General features: G+C 40.1%; 1 protein-coding gene across 3 annotated transcripts in view; it reads right to left on the bottom strand.

The window, feature by feature from the left end:
- peli3 (pellino E3 ubiquitin protein ligase family member 3) overlaps positions 1-14,642 on the bottom strand; it is a 181,648-nt gene that overhangs the window by 96,905 nt on the left and 70,101 nt on the right. The window lies entirely within an intron of this gene.

The raw sequence follows: 14,642 nt of genomic DNA on the forward strand, positions 1-14,642 counted from the left end.
TATGTATGTGTGTGTGTCACCAAATAAAACTGCAAGGGAGGCAACCACTCGTTGGAGAACTCTTGCGAAGGTGCAGAGAGAAGGTTTGTGTGTTGTTCTCCCCTTGCAAGTAAAATACTGAGGCCTCTGAGGGATTTCTTGGTTTCATGTCGTTGTCTGTGAGTGAATTTTAGGGAGGGAGGGGGGGTGGGGGGGGTGGGGGTAGGATACCAGTAAGTGTGGAAAGGATCCAGGGTCCGGGTCAGCGGGGAAGGTGTACGAGTATCCGTGTCCGGGTGCGTGATCCGAGGGGAGTGGGTTTCGTGTCCAGGGGATTCTGTGCAGGGGCTTGTGGGCTGCTGGCTGGTTCGGTGGAAAGCTGGGCGGAACACTGATATCAGGCTGGGTGCTAGAGCAGGCATACGTATCACACTGAAGAGAAGTGTGGAATCTGGAACAGGAGAGAACAGGCTTTAACCGGTGCTAGATTGATAATCAGCCACAGGTGAGAATGGTGAGAGAGTGCTCCTCCAAGCCATCCAGCCCAGTCTGAAAACAAACAAAGAAAACCAACCAGCACCCAGGACCAATAGAAATGTATAAATCAATAAATTCAAAATCATAACCACTACAGGATCCTTGGTATACTTCACAGCTGCCTACTTTAAAGCTAAAACTAGAACTGCTAGAAGAGAATAAACTAGAAGAGAATAAGAAAAATCCCAGGTTTCTTTTTAGCACTGTGGCCAGGCTGAAAAAGAGTCCGAGCTCTGTTGAGCCAGGTATTCCTTTAACTCTCAGCAGTGATGAGATTTCATGAGATTCTTTATCAATAAAATTGTTTCTATCAGAGAGAAGATTAATGGAATCTTTATTCCACTATTATCACTGATGTATCATCAAGTACAGCAGCTTTAGAAGTGTCTTTAGAACCTGATTTGTATTTAGATGGCTTCTGCCCAGTTGATCTCTCTGAGCTAACAACAGCAACAGTCTCTTCTAAACCATCAACTTGTATGTTAGACCCAATCCCAACCAGACTGTTCAAGGAGGTTTTCCCCTTAACTGATACTTCCATATTGGATTTGATCAATCGGTCTTTGTTGACAGGATATGGACCTCAGTTTTTTAAGGTTGCTGTAATTAAACGTTTACTTAAAAAACCTACTCTCAATTCAGAAGTGTTAACTTATTATCGACTGATATGTTTATGTTTATGTATTTAGCAGACGCTTTTATCCAAAGCGACTTACAAATCAAGATATAACAAGCTATATAGAAAGCTAACAATAAACTACATAGAAAAACCCACTAGTCCGACTCTGTCAGAGGTGACAGAGTAGAGATAGGGTGCAGACATAGAAGGAAGTGCAGAAAGATAAAGTGCCAAAGATAGAGGAGGTAGGTAAGTACAAGGTAAGTGCTAGGATAGGAGATGCTCTCTGAAGAGCTGGGTTTTCAAGAGCTCAAATCTCCCTTTTTTGTCTAAAGTTCCAGAAAAAATAGTTGCAGTTCAACTTTGTGATCATTTACATAGAAATAATCTGTTTGAAGAGTTTCAGTCAGGATTCAGAGTACATCATAGCACAGAAACAGCACTGGTGAAAGTTTCCAATAATCTCCTCTTCGCCTCTGATAGCGGACTTGTTTCTGTGCTTGTCCTGTTGGATCTCAGTGCTGCATTTGATAGTTGATCACAGTATTTTATTACAGAGACTTGAACATGTTATTGGGAATTATGTCCTTTCACATTAGCAGCTAGTTTTTGATCAGGCAAATTTGTGGTGTCTATGAATGGAGTTGTCAAAGGCACTGTGGACAACACATGGGTCCAAGAGATAACACAAAAAGACCATGCATGTTGGGTGAAAATTAAAACAGTGTGCAGCATCCTGCTAATCTGCTTGTGTGTACATGCAGAGAAAAGAACCCAAGTAAACGTTTTATTTTGAACTTATGTATAACTGGAGGTCCCTTTTTGGTGTCCAAGTGTGCAACATAAGCATCGCAATATAAATTTATGCCATGCTGTCTAATAATGTTACCTAATGGAAGCATGTATAAAGTGAAAAGAATCCGTGGTGCGCAAAAAAGAGTCTTCATTTACAAGAACAAACTGAAATGTATCAGATTAATATGACTTAACCCAGCCTGATGCAATTCCTTTAATCCCAATATGTTCAAGTCTCTGTAATAGAATGCTGTGATCGAACGAATTAAATGCAGCAACAGGAAAAGCACAGACACAAGTCCGCTATCAGAGGCTAAGAGGAGATCATTGGTAACTTTCACCAGTGCTGTTTCTGTGCTATGATGCACTCTGAATCCTGACTGAAACTCTTCATTCTCTTATTTCTGTGTAAATGATCACAAAATTGATTTTTTTCAAGAACTTTAGGCAAAGAAGGGAGATAAGATATAGGTTGATAATTAGCTAACATTTTTTAATCTAGAATAGTTTTTTAATTTTTTTTAATTACACCAACCTTAAAAGGTATGTGGCACATAGCTTGTCAACAAAGATAGATTAATCAAATCCAAGTTGGAAATGTGGATTAAGGGAAAAACCTCCTTGAACAATCTGGTTGTGATTGGAACTAAAACAGTTAATTAAGCTGTTGTTGTTAACTCAGAGAACTTAACTGGGCAGAAACAGCCTAAACACAAATCAGATTCTAAAGATACCTCTCTTGCTGCTGTACTTGATGATACATCTGTGACAATTCTATGAATCTTCTGCCTAATAGAAACAATTTTATTGGTGAAGCTCATGAAGTCATCACTACTGACAGTCAAAGGAATACAATGTTCAACATTGCTGGAACTATGGGTCAAACTGGCTACAGTGCTGAAAAGAAACCTGGGATTGTTCTTATTCTGTTGTGCTTGAGGTTTTTTGTTGTGTCTGTTGTGTTGTGTTTTTGTTGTGTCTGTGCATTTTCTTTTGTCTCTGTCTCTCTCTCAGTATTTTATTTTGACCTGGAGGTGGTTGAGGGGCTCCATGCTGACACACCTGCGGACAATGAGACGTCTCTATAAAAGGCTGCGGGGGACTCGACTACGCTGCCAGATAATTCTGCATGTTCGGTCTGAGCCATTGAGTCTTGCAAAGATTCTTGTGTACGATCTTTCTTGTTGCTAAAATTATAATACTTTGCCTTCCTTTTTTTGCAGTCCGCAGAGTGTTGGATCTCCCCAGCCGTTGGCTGGGTGTTTTCAGTTTACATTTTTCCCAAGCAGAGCTTGAATTTACTTTTCTCCATTGGAATAAACCTTTTTTTTTTTCGTCTCCTCCTTATGGCTTCAGCCTCTTGAGGAGACGTAACATATTCTCTTCTTTTCAGTGACAAATAATAAGCAATCCTGGCTTTATAAGGGTCTTTGTTATATGTTATGAGACTATATTTACAGACTATGTAAGGCTCCTCTAAATTAGTGGTATTCTAATTTCTGTAGTCTGCTTTAAAGCATGGTGAAATTAGCTGTGAATTAAATCAAGGAGCCAGCCTCTTCTGACCGATTGTCTTCTTTTTCAGAGGGGCAGTGTTATCCAGTGCTGTACACATTGAAGCTGTGGAGCTGTCAACAAGACAATCAAGCTGTGTGGATGTAAAGTTTAGGTAGCTGTCCTCTGTTGTACTAGCACATGGCAGTAAAGAAAATGATAATGGAACTGATCCATTCAATTTGTTTACAGCCACTCTGATAGACACCTACTATAATAATTTTCCTCTGAGATGTTGTACAATCAAGTAATGTAAACTCAAAGGTTAAAATAATTGTCTAATAAGACAGGGTTATGAGAAAATGTTGTTAATTGTGCACACTTAATTAAGAGAGTGAGTAGGTCCATGTAAACTTTGAGAAAATAGAAGGCCTGGAAATAAACAGTTTTAAGGACTTGTTTGGGATTAATCTTATTGTTCTAAAATGGTTCATGTCATGTCATGTCTGTCTCTCAGAGATTTTTTAGGGTTTGTATAAATCAAGTGATGTCTAAAACAGCAGTTCTCCCTTGTGGGGTACCTCAAGTCCGATTGTCTTTTTGCTTTACATATTCCTTCTAGGCCAAATTATTAGACATTACAATAATATCTCTTAACATATCTATGCTGATGACATTCAGTTATATTGTTTATTCAGAGTCCCTGAGTTTTATTTATTGTCTTGTTTCAGTAATTCACAGAAATCAAGCAATGGCAAAATAACAACTTCCCTCAGTTAAATACTAATACAACAGAAACTTTGATTATTGCTCCTTACAATGTGATTACCGAAATTAGGCGGCATATCAGCTTTTTAGGCTCTTCTGTTCATTTGAGTCTCAGAAATTTGGGTATAATTTTTGACAGTTCAGCTTCCCTTGAGCATCACTCCAAACATCTGGTTCTGAGCTGTTTTTATAATTTAAGGAATATTTCAAAAGGCTGAACTTCAAATTATTATTCATGATTTAATCTCTTCTTGTTTGGATTATTGTAATGGTCTTTTTATTTACTTTAACAAATCAGCTTTGGATCACTTTCAGACTGTGCAGAATGCTGTGGCAAGACCTTTAACTGGTGCCAACAGAAGATCACACATCACAATTGTAGTTTTAACTTTTGGGGACCTACATAGTCAATCTTCTGTAAGTCCTTCTGGTGACAAGATTGTCACTGAGCAATTTATGTATTTGTGGAGGTGAAGAGTATCAGAGTGTGGTCTAATTTTCTTAAAAGAGGATAGGAAAGTGTTTATGGGGATATATTACTGTAATTAAGAGAGCTTTTTTTTTTATATTGTCGTGAAGCCACGCTATCAAAAATCAAAGCCAGTAGAGTGCTAGATATAACACTGATCTCAATGCCTCCATATAAGTGCACTCATTTCATCTCAGAGAGTCCCCTTCCATATGATTTCTAATGAACTGGCCTGAACTAGTCACACATATTCTATTGGGTTGTTATTGATTGTGGTTGTCAAAGAGAATAATCACTCGTGTGCATAAACCACTACACTTCTGAAGCAGTGTACAGACGACACACTTCAATATCTCATTTGTGCTCGCATATCACATACTGTGTGTATAATTAATGAGAAGACCTGCTGCATGCAGATGATTGACCCTCAGCAGCTTTGCTTTAATGTTATTTTACTGGTACGTCATCACTTTGCAGCCCAGATTCACCAGCGACACTCAAAACCACTTTCCCAGCCCGAGTTAGCAACAGCCATGCACACTATTAATTGAGTCATTCAAACCTTCTACAGGATCAACGCCAGAAAAGTGGCAGGTCTGACTTTTAATACTATCATGAAGTTCTGGAGAGACTGGTCCTCAAGCATATCATGGCTACTCTCCCACTCACGCTTGATCCCCATCAATGCACATACAGATCCAACAGGTCTACAGATGTTACCATCACCCTCCATACTGTTTTTCTTCACCAAGAACAGCAAAGAACATACGCAAGACTATTGTGTGTTTGATTATAGATCAGCATTTAATAACATCACACCCAGCAGACTGCTCACCAAGATGTTTGACCTGGAGATACAAAACAACATCTGCTTTTGGATACAGGACTTCTTAACCAACCAGCTACAGTCAGACAGGATGGGCCTTTACTGCTCCTCCACTGTGTCCTTGTGCGCAAGAGCCCCTTAAGGCTGTGTGCTCAGCCTCTTCCTCTACTCTCTGTGCACATATGACTGAACCCCAGTTTAAAACACCAACAAAACACCAACAACAGGTGTTTACAGGAGGAGGAGGAGGAGGAGGAAGGACCACTTTACATACACAACAAGGGTCTGTTTTGTCTGAAAGGTACATTTCAGAGGACCAAACATGGACAACCAGGACAAACTCACTGGTAAAAAAAAAAACACAACTGCAATTTTATTTCCTCAGGAGGCACAATCTATCCTAAAAGCTCCTAGTGTCCCTTTATGTTTATGTTTATGTATTTAGCAGACACTTTTATCCAAAGCGACTTACAAATGAAGATATAACAAGCTATATCACAGAACAGAACTCTCATGTCCTGACACATGAAATTCTGCTGTGGTGTGGTGTGGTGTGATATGGCGATGACTAAAGCAAGAGAAAAAGCACATCCATACCTCCCAATGCCTGTGGAAAACAGCAAACATCCTAAAGGACTAGCATCATCGAGCAAACAAATTTTTGAACTTTTACCCCCAGGGAAGAGCTAGAGATCCATCAGAGCGCGCAACACAAGACTGATTAACAGTTTCTATCCCCAAGCCATTATTACATTGAACTCTGCACTGAAAATATGCATCTTACAGACATAACTGTGCAACTTTGTTTTTTTACAAATTATTACTAATTAGTGCAATTCATGCTGCTCATGCACAATGTGCACTACAAAATGTTGCGTCAATTCAATTAAATTCAATTAAATTTTATTTATATAGCGCCAGATTACAACAATTGTCATATCAAGGCACTTAAGTAATAGAGTCCAATTCAAGCCAATTGGAATTCAATTCATTGTAATTATAATCCAATTAATTCATATAGAGCGAATTCAAAAATTAATATCCTAGCTAAGGAAACCAACAGATTGCACCGAAACTTGTCTTCAGTCCAATCTCCCGTCCTGAGCGTGCCTGTGGCGACTGTGGAAAGGAACGACTCCCTTTTAACAGGAAGAAACCTCTGGCAGAACCAGACTCAGGAAGGGTGGCCATCCGCCTCGACCAGCTGGGGTTTGAGAAGACAGAAAAGAGGGAAAAGAGGGGGGAAAAACACCATAACGCCATTCAAAGGATATCTGTTGGAACAGGGAAACACAAGTTAATAATCACAATAATGTCACATGTACATAAAATCAATTGAGAAATTAAACAGGTGGAAAAAGAGAGCAAAGAGCAAAGTGAGGAAAGGTGTGACAGATGAGGTCTCCCAGCAGTCTAAGCCTATAGCAGCTTAACTATGGGATGTTTCAGGATTACCTGAGCCATCCCTAACTATAAGCTTTATCAAAAAGGAAAGTTTTAAGCCTAATCTTAAAAGTGGAAAGGGTGTCTGCTTCCCGGACATTTACTGGCAGCTTATTCCACAAGAGAGGGGCCTGATAACTGAAGGCTCTGCCTCCCATTCTACTTTTAGAAACTCTGGGAACAACAAGTAAACCTGCAGTTTGGGAGCGAAGTGCTCTGTTAGGAAAATATCTTACAATGAGATCTTTAAGATATGATGGAGCTCGGTCATTAAGAGCTTTATATGTGAGAAGAAGAATCTTAAATTCTATTCTGAATTTAACAGGGAGCCAATGAAGAGAAGCTAAAACTGGAGAAACATGATCTCTCCTGTTAGTTCTCATCAGAACTCTGGCTGCAGCATTTTGGATCAGCTGGAGGCTTTTCAGAGAATATGTGGGACAGCCCAATAATAAGGAATTACAGTAGTCCAATCTTGAAGTAACAAATGCATGAACTAGTTTCTCTGCATCACCCTGAGACAGGATGTTCCTGATTTTAGCAATATTACGAAGTTGAAAGAAGGCAGTCCTAGAAACCAGTTTTATATGTGCGTCAAATGATAAATTCTGGTCAAAAATAACTCCTAGGTTCCTCACTGTAGAACTAGAAGCCAAGGAAATACCATCTAGAGTAACTATATAACTAGACAATTTCTCCCTGAAGCGCTCAGGTCCAAAGAGAACAACTTCAGTTTTGTCTGAATTTAAAAGCAGACAGTTCTGAGTCATCCAGGTCTTTATGTCTTTAAGACAGGCTTGTAGTCTGACCAACCTATTGGTTTCATCTGGTTTCATAGATAAGTACAGCTGAGTATCATCAGCATAACAATGGAAATTTATGCCATGCTGTCTGATAATGTTACCTAATGGAAGCATGTATAAAGTAAAAGGAATCGGTCCAAGCACAGAACCCTGAGGAACTCCATGACATACTCCAATGTATGAGGAAGAGTCTTCATTTACAAGAACAAACTGGAATCTATCAGATAAATATGACTTAAACCAGCCTAATGCAGTTCCTTTAATCCCAATAACATGTTCAAGTCTCTGTAACAGAATGCTGTGATCGATCGTATCAAATGCAGCACTGAGATCCAACAGGACAAGTACAGAAACAAGTCCGCTATCAGAAGCTAACAGGAGATCATTGGTAATCTTCACCAGTGCTGTTTCTGTGCTATGATGCACTCTGAATCCTGACTGAAACTCTTCAAACAGATTATTTCTATGTAAATGATCACAAAGTTGAACTGCAACTATTTTTTCAAGAACTTTGGACAAAAAAGGGAGATTGGATATAGGTCGATAATTAGCCAACACTTCTGAATCAAGAGTAGGTTTTTTAAGTAAAGGTTTAATTACAGCAACCTTAAAAGTCTGAGGTACATATCCTGTCAACAAAGACTGATTGATCAAATCCAATATGGAAGTGTCAATTAAGGGGAAAACCTCCTTGAACAGTCTGGTTGGGATTGGGTCTAAAATACAAGTTGATGGTTTAGAAGAGACCATTGCTGTTGTTAGCTCAGATAGATCAACTGGGCAGAAGCCGTCTAAATACAAATCAGGTTAGAAAGATACTTCTAAAGCTGCTCTACTTGATGATACATCAGTGATAATAGTGGGAAGGATTCCATTAATCTTCTCTCTGATAGAAACAATTTTATTGATGAAGAATCTCATGAAATCATCACTGCTGAGAGTTAAAGGAATACATGGCTCAACAGAGCTCGGACTCTTTGTCAGCCTGGCAACAGTGCTGAAAAGAAACATGGGATTATTCTTATTCTCTTCTATCAATGATGAATAATAAGTAGTTCTAGCTTTACGAAGTGCTTTCTTATACGTTATTAAACTATCTTTCCAGACTAATTGAGACTCTTCTAAATTAGAGGAACGCCACTGTCTCTCCAGCTTTCTTGCAGTCTGCTTTAACGCACGCAGCTCTTCTGACTGATTACCTTCCTTTTCAGAGGGGCAACATTGTCCAGTGTTGTATGCACTGAAGCTATAGTGCTGTCAACAAGAGAGTCAAGTTCTACTGGAGTAAAATTTAGGTAGCCGTCCTCTGTCATAACTGCACATGGCAGTGAAGAAAAGGATGATGAAATCAACTCTTTAAATCTGGTTACTGCATTCCCTGATAGACACCTTCTATATGTGGAATTCTTCTCAGAAACTGTGTAGTCAAGTAATGTAAATTCAAAAGTTATTAAAAAATGGTCAGACAAGACAGGGTTATGAGGGAACACTGTTAACTGTTCACTCTCAATGCCATAAGTCAGCACAAGGTCAAGGGTGTGATTAAGGCTGCGAGTAGGTCTGTGAACACTTTGAGAAAATCCAATAGAGTCTAATATAGAATTAAAGTTAATATTTAGGCTGTCATTTTCAACATCTACATGAATATTAAAGTCACCCACTACAATGACTTTATCTGTACTCAGCACTAACTGGGATAAAAACTCTGAGAATTCAGAGAGAAACTCAGAATAAGGGCCAGGTGGACGATACACAACAACAAACACAAGAGGTTTTTGTGATTTCCACTTTGGGTGGGAAAAACTGAGAATTAGAGATTCAAAAGAGCTAAAACTAATCTTGGGTCTAGGACTGATTAGTAACCCTGATCTGAAGATAGCTGCCACTCCTCCTCCTCTGCCTGTGGTTCGAGGAACGTGAACATTTAAATAGTCAGAGGGAGTTGATTCATTAATGCTAACATGATCCTCCTGCTGCAGCCAGGTTTCTGTGAGACAAAATATATCAATATGATGATCACAAATCAAATCATTCACTAACAGAGACTTTGAAGGGAGATATCTAATATTCAGCAAACCACATTTAATAGTTTGATGTTTTTGTTCAGTTAAAGTTTTTGCTTAAAATTTTTTTTGCACAAGAGGATTTGCTCCTTTTGTGTTTTTTGATTGAGGGGGGGGCAGCATCAGGTGGGAAGCCGCAGAGAAGTGTGTAAGACTACAACTCTGCATCCTGGTCTCAACCCTGGGTTGTCATGTTTTTGGATGACTAATAAATCCGTCCATATTTCTAGAAATGAGAAGAGCTCCTTCCAAAGTGGGATGGATGCCGTCTCTTCTCATCAGACCAGGTTTTCTCCAGAAAGATTGCCAATTATCTATGTAGCCCACGTTGTTTGCTGGACACCATCTAGACAACCAGCGATTGAATGAGGACATGCGGCTAAACATGTCATCACTGGTCAGATTTGGCAGGGGTCCAGAGAAAACTACGGAGTCCGACATTGTTTTGGCAAAATTACACACTGATGCAACATTAATTTTAGTGACCTCCGATTGGCGTAACCGGGTGTCATTACCTCCGATGTGAATAACTATTTTACCGTATTTACGTTTATCCTTAGCCAGCAGTTTTAAATAGGATTCTATGTCGCCCGCTCTGGCCCCTGGAATACATTTGACTATGGTCGCTGGTGTCGCTAATGCCACGTTTCTGACTATAGAGCTGCCAATTACCAGGGTTTTGTCCTCAGCCGGTGTGTCGCTGAGTGGGGAAAATCTATTTGAAATGTGGAACAGGTTGATGGTGAACCACGGGCTTGACTTTAGGACTATGACTCCTCTTCCTGACAGTCACCCAGCCACTCTTAAGTCCCGGGTGCTCGGGGACGACTAACAGAGCTAACTAGGCTAGGTGGCGCCGCACTGACTAAAGGGGCCTGGCTCGCTATCGGGTGGTTTTCAACAGTGCAGAGCCGAGCTTCCAATTCAGATAACCTTGCCTCCAAAACTACAAAAAGACTACATTTGTTACATGTACCATTACCACTAAAGGAGGCAGAGGAGTAACTAAACATCTGACACACGGAGCAGGTGAAAGCAGGAGATGGAGGAAGAGAACTGGTAGCCATGCTAAGCTAGAGAACCAGACAAACCGCTAAAAAGTGAAAAATAAAAAATAAAGATCTGTAAGAGTGAGCGTTAGAATATAACAAGTATGGGATAGAGTTAACTATGCAAGATGTGGAAATTATAGGGAGAAATAAGGTGATTATTAGTAGTTCAAGAGGAGCGAGAACTGTCACAGTGCACACACAAAGCAACAGGAAATGATGCAATACGTCTTACCGCAAAGCAAAGCCGTCAGCTTCAGCACTATGACACTTCACATTGCATTTCTGTAGCCTTTTTATCTCATTATATCATGCACAGAGTGTGAAATTTGTGTGTGACGTGTATGCATAGTGAATGTTCAGTGCGTGTTTTTATTAGGGCCCGAGGTGCAAGCAGCAAAGGCCCTATTGTATTCCTTGGCGTTATTAGTGTTATTTTTATTAATATTCTTTTCGCACTTTTCAGTACTTTTCCGTGCACCAAAACTTCTTCTACAGATTTAATGGTAACGGTTTCAAACTTGCTCAGGTTGCTCTTGAGCCATGGGGGATTAAATGTTAGGAGAATCTTTTCTAAAGTCTGAAGGGTGTGGCTATGGCAGACCCTCAAACTTTGATGACTCGCTATTGCTCGCCACAAAAGACAAATTCACTTACAACCAATGTTCCCTCTAATTTTTCATGTGTCTGGGCATACACAAAAGCTCCCTGAGCACACTGAGGACCACTGTGAGCAACATCAGATGTGCACGCTGTGACCACACACACATCAAACCTGTTCAAAACCTTGGATCATAGCAAGTTACAGGGCTTATTAAAAGAATCAAATCACAGCAGCAATTTTCATTAGTTTACTTTTAATATAAGCGATTTGGCTCACTTAAAATAAAATTGTTGGTGTTCATGAGATGTGTAGTATGTTATATGTTATGTGAGAGTCATGCTTTGGCCATGGGAAGAGTCATGCTTTGGCCTGGGTGTGGTCCAGTTGTGGCCTAGCTGAGGGTCCTGTTCTGGAAGAAATTAGGCAGATACACCTTTCAGACAAAACATTTTGTTCACATTAAAACATTCACATTTTGCTCAATGACATGTGATATAGCTTGTAATACAATGTAAATTCCTGTAACTTTATCTGCAAAATATCTAATTACTTTTTTTTTTTTAATAAAAAATCTTAATAAATGTCACTAGAATATACACAAATTTGACTTTAATTTCACCTTATTTTTCACGTCTGTCCTTCTCACTTTTCCAATGGCTGTACACTTTGTCCAGGTTGATGGCTTCGTCTGCTTCTTGCTTCGACTTTATGCGCATCAGCTGGTCTAAATGTGCCACTTCAAGACGATTTCTGGATGCTGTTTTGATATGATTCATTAAACTAAATCCTCTTTCACAATCTGCACTGGAAGCTTGAAATGTAGCACAAATATCCACAAGCTGTGAGATCTCCTTTAGCTCCTCACATCTAAGTGCTGCAGCAACCATATCGGTGAATGTGCTGATTGACCTCTGTTTAAGTTTTTGCTTCATTATGTACTTGAATTCAGCATATTGAGTGTTAATGGCCTCCATAGACTGTGGGTTGTGGAGAATGGCCTCATACTTCTTTGCCAGTGTGGCAATGTCTGCTGATCCATAGTCAAAACTGATGTCTGAACTCAATGCTTCAATGTCAAATGCAGACCACTCCTTTAATTCATCCTCTGGAAAACGAGCATCCATGTGATCACAGAGCTTACTAATGAAAAGAGTAATCTCACCAGTATTTCTGCCATCAGCCGATGAGGTCCCTATTGCCTCTTTGACACGGTCACTTCACTGTACATCTTTCTCCTTCAAGTATTGGGAACGCAACTTCTCAATCCTTGCTCTAGCAAAGCAGAGTCCTTCCATCACAGTCAGGTTGCATCTTTGTAAAGTGAGGCAGAGTTGTACTAGCTCACCCAAAACATCTCCCAAAGCAGTGACAGTAACCTTGAACTTTGAATCACTCAGCTTTTTGTAGCAGTACTTTGCCACTGGATCTCTGTGATCGGTGAATTCTCTTTTGCAGAATTCTTTAAGCACAGTGTAGTTCCTCAGAACAGCATTGACAGCTTGGTGCCGCGACAGCCATCGCACTTCGTTCAGGGGCCTGAATGATAGTGTATCTTCATCAAGAATCTTTGCTAGGTCCTCCATTTTGCCTCGCTTCACAGTGGACCGAGAGAAAGTGGAATACACAGTTCTAAGAAGAGTTTCCACATCTCGCATCAAAGGTGCATTTTTTCAGGCATCATCAATGCCCAAGTCCTCTCTATGGGCCACACAATGTTGTTCAGTTAGGTGTGGTATTTGGCGCTTTAACAAAGCCGCAACTCCGTTGTGTTTTCCAAGCATAACTGAGGCACCATCAGAGGTCAGCATCACCATTCTCTGCATGTCCAGTCCATGTTTGGAGTAAAAATTAGTTATTGCCTGCACAATATCCTGAGCAGTGCATGCTGTCAGCTGGATGATCCCACCAAACACAGTTTTATAGTTAACATAATTTTCCTCCCTGTATTTGATATACATGACTAGCATTTTGTGTACTGATATGACTGTGCTCTCATCTACTATCAGGGTATGCCAGGGTGCATTTTTAACACTGCATGTAGTCTCATTCTGCACTATCTCATTGATTGAGTTCACAAATTCAAAGGCATAGTTTTTGCTTCGCCAGCTTTCTGGTATACTCACATACTTTGCCATGTGATTGTGGATTTGTTGAACTGACAGCATTGATGTATTCATTTTGATGGCAAGTAAAATATTGTCAATGAGAATTTTAACTTGCTTGGGGTCAGATTTTGTTTTGTGTGACAGTTCGTTTCTTTGCTCTTGGTCTTTTGCGCTCTCCCGCAATAATGTACCAATCCCCGGTCCCACCTTGAGTCTTCGTACAATTCCAACAGCTTTCAAATGACTTTTCTGCTGAATGTGACGCTTGAGGTAGTCCAACTTCCATTCAGTCCACATTTTTCCCGCTGAAAGCTCACTTGGTACTTTAGCTTTGCTGCATGTTTTGCAGAGTAGACCTTTCTCACTCGAAAAAGAAAAAATCTCACCCAGCTTCACCGCTTGTTCTTCTATTTGCACATACTCAGACAGCCATTCCATCTTAAAAGAACCGCATTTCTTTTTTACTTTGGCTTGGTGAGTGGATGTGTCGCTGGCGCTGCCCGTTCGTTTTGCCATAATGGGTTGCGTTTCTTAACTCCGCCGCACTGTTGTTAGCAAGCTAACCTGCACGTAGAACTATCAATGCTATGATTGGCTGCATAGCGTAATTAAACCATATCACTGGCTGAACACTCACTGCTTTACATTGAAAAATGGTACAGAAAAACACATTATTGGTCTAATTAAATAGATTAGATTTGGACTAATATTAGATATTAATTAATACATTTATGGTGAATTTTATTTTATGCACTGCATAGATTTTCTTGTGCGCTGAGAATGTGCGAGCAGTGTGCAATTGCGCAGGCGCACAGCATAGAGGGAACATTTCTTACAACTTGTGCATACATTGTCCAATCTTCACCAAAATTCTTTGGTTTGCCCGTGACTCTGCCCTGTGAGTATGAGTACATATACTCATACTAATACTCATACTCACAGTCACCTATAGCGCCATCTCCTGGTGGTTGGAAACTTCACTTGGTTTCCACACCTCACATATGATCAAACACCTCCAACAGATGTCACAGTAACGCCTTCAAACTTGGCCAGGACATGCGCACATGCTCAGGCCCGATCATCGCTGC

The sequence above is a fragment of the Leuresthes tenuis genome, unplaced genomic scaffold (assembly GCF_036924035.1).
Source record: "Leuresthes tenuis unplaced genomic scaffold, fLeuTen1.0.hap1 SCAF_22, whole genome shotgun sequence".
In the NCBI taxonomy this organism is placed as follows: Eukaryota; Metazoa; Chordata; class Actinopteri; order Atheriniformes; family Atherinopsidae; genus Leuresthes; species Leuresthes tenuis.